The following is a 2,631-nucleotide window of genomic DNA, read 5'->3' as shown; positions in this document are numbered from 1 at the left end:
TGTGTGTGTGTGTGTGTGTGTGTGTGTGTGTGTGTGTGTGTGTGTGTGTGTGTGTGTGTGTGTGTGTAGTAATAGTAGATCTGGGGAGGCACTGCTATGGAGAAAGGCTTCCCAGGTCAGGCCATTAGACTGTGGCAGAGGCTGACTGGAGCTTCTCTGCTGAAAAGGAGTAATTAGTATACTTGTCAAGTGAAGTACCACGGTGCTGCTTACCTCCCTCGCAACCGCCCCCTTGCATACACACACACACACACACACTAACACTCATGCTGTCTTTGCCTCCTTACTCCCTCCCGTCTTGCTAATGAAGTGCCCTTGCTCTCATTATTTGGAAAAAAAGGCTTCATATACACACCCCATCTCTGCACATTGGAGAGGTGTAACAGAGAAGAGAGGAGCACTTGAACACAAGAGGGAAGGGACCATAACAGTCATAGCGGCCACGTTGAAAATTTGCTCCGATAAGACCCAGTACAATATTCAGTTATCAACACCTTTTATCTGAGAAACATTAAAGTTATTATAAATCCTGTCAAGTAACCAAAGGATCATAGTAGACACTAAGATTCTCACAGTGTTAACATCAAACACGGGACGTTTATAACCTTGCGTACAAGGCTTCTGTAAAGGAATGTGACAATAAATCTTAAAGGCGGTCGAATCACATAGTTACAAAACATGGAGTAGCAATCTAATCTGGAGCTGGGCCTTGGGAAAATGGAAAAGGTCAAATAGCTAGCAAAATTGCCTCCTCAAAAAGTATGTCTAAATCTAGAGGCACATCAACTCCTGTCAAAGGAGGAATAGAAAGAAAGATGAAGAGATAGCAGGAGGGGGAGAAGACAGAGCATTGGCTCCCCCAGTGTTTGTGCTGTGACTTTGAATCTACTACTAGATACGACCATCCTGTATCTAATGATACAGAATAGGAATGACAGTATAGCTCTCTGCAGTGTTATACTTTCATTTACAGAACTTTTCATTGGGCTGAGATGTGTTAGCTGTGCCTATAATAATGTTTTCATGAGATCTGTCCCTACCACTCCTGTTAATGTAAACCTTTTAAAATGCACAATTGTTAGTTCAGCTCTAGTAATTGTCGTTATTGGGATTCACTGCAATTCCATCCATCCACACATTCATCTTCTTCTGCTTATTCAATTCAGGGTTGCGATGGGACTGGAGCCTATCCCAGGTGTCAGGGCGTGAAACGAGGCACACCCTAGACAGGTTGACAGTCAATCGTAGGGCTAACTCAGCGACAGATGACCATTCATGCTCATATTCTCATGTATGCCTGATTTACAATCAGTTACTTTAAGATGCACATCTTTGGATTGTAAGAGGAAGCTGGAGTACATGAGAGGACCCATGCACTGGCAGGCATGACCCCTTGTCATCTCACAAGAAGGTCCTCGACTTGAATCCATCAGCCAGCGAGGGATTCTCTGTGTGGAGCTGGCACATTCATGCTCACTGAAATTCAGTGAAATTATTATCTTCATTTTTTTTTTCAATCACCTATTTGAAATATTTGAAAATATATAAATATTTACAAAAAATGTAATCATTTAAAAATGTATTCCTCAAGATTACTGAATATTTAAAAACAATACAATTTTGCTTTATTATCATTACGTATAGTTTCATAAAATGAAATATAGTATCCAGTATATTTATATAAACAACACAGACATAGATTTAACCAATAAAAAGACTTATAATAACCACTTGACTTAAAAAAAGTTTTTTTTTAAATTTATTAAGTTTCATAAAACTTTTCTATCATATTCACAACCCTGACACATAAGTCTGGAAAGAAAAACAAAGAAAGTACTACCCTGCAAGGAGTTCTGGTGTATATACTAAAGCTGTGTCATTTGGGTGAACAAGTGACCCTCCCTATTGCCCAGCTTCAAAAGACAAGAAGCAAAGACCATTATGGATGTTGATATTGCATTCAATACATAATAAAACTGCTTTGACTGTATTGATTCATGTACAAGCATCACCAGATAGTCTTTCACTTTGCTTGACTGAAACACTCTCCAATATTTCTGCTTCAAGGAAGGGGGATGGAGTTTGCTTGTGCTGTTGTCATGTTGAGGTGTGGCAGTGTGGGTAGCTAGTGGGAAGGACGATGTGGGATTGGTGGGGGATAGGGGGTTGCAACAAGCAAGAAAAAAGCAAACCAAAAAAAACCCCACACACTAGGAAGGTACAAAAACAATTTAAAACTCTGTATTGATCCGGCACTAGTGATTGTACATATATTCTATAGTCCCAAAGGCCCCATTCATGTGTCTCTTAAATGCAAGGGGAAAGAGAAGAGGAATAAAAAAAAAAAACAAAAAAAAAACGACAATGGTAGGCAAAGGCAAGCCACTCACCCTGTTGGAGGTAATGTCCCTTATTTAGAAGTCTATTGATCTTTGCAGTGAGCCTGCCTGCCCTTCCTCTAGAGTCTGAGTAAAACACCCAAATACACACAAGCACACTGGAGATCTGTCCGAGGCTGGAGGGAGGATGAAAGATATGCCTGCCAATAGCACTGAACCAACCTGTTAGCTAATTGTCAGGAAAGACAATTATCCTTGCATTGTTTCTTTGTGGAAACAAATTACTGCACTA

At 40.2% G+C, this 2,631-nt stretch overlaps 1 protein-coding gene across 2 annotated transcripts in view; it reads right to left on the bottom strand.

Moving 5' to 3' along the window:
* The window catches only part of cdin1 (CDAN1 interacting nuclease 1), a 52,059-nt gene that overhangs the window by 31,759 nt on the left and 17,669 nt on the right, over window positions 1-2,631 (bottom strand). The window lies entirely within an intron of this gene.

The sequence above is a fragment of the Pundamilia nyererei genome, unplaced genomic scaffold (assembly GCF_000239375.1).
Source record: "Pundamilia nyererei isolate P.nyererei 1_Seehausen unplaced genomic scaffold, PunNye1.0 scaffold00010, whole genome shotgun sequence".
Lineage (NCBI taxonomy): Eukaryota > Metazoa > Chordata > Actinopteri > Cichliformes > Cichlidae > Pundamilia > Pundamilia nyererei.
Note: the sequence above shows the minus strand (reverse complement) of the source record. Positions and strands in the feature narration are given on the sequence as shown.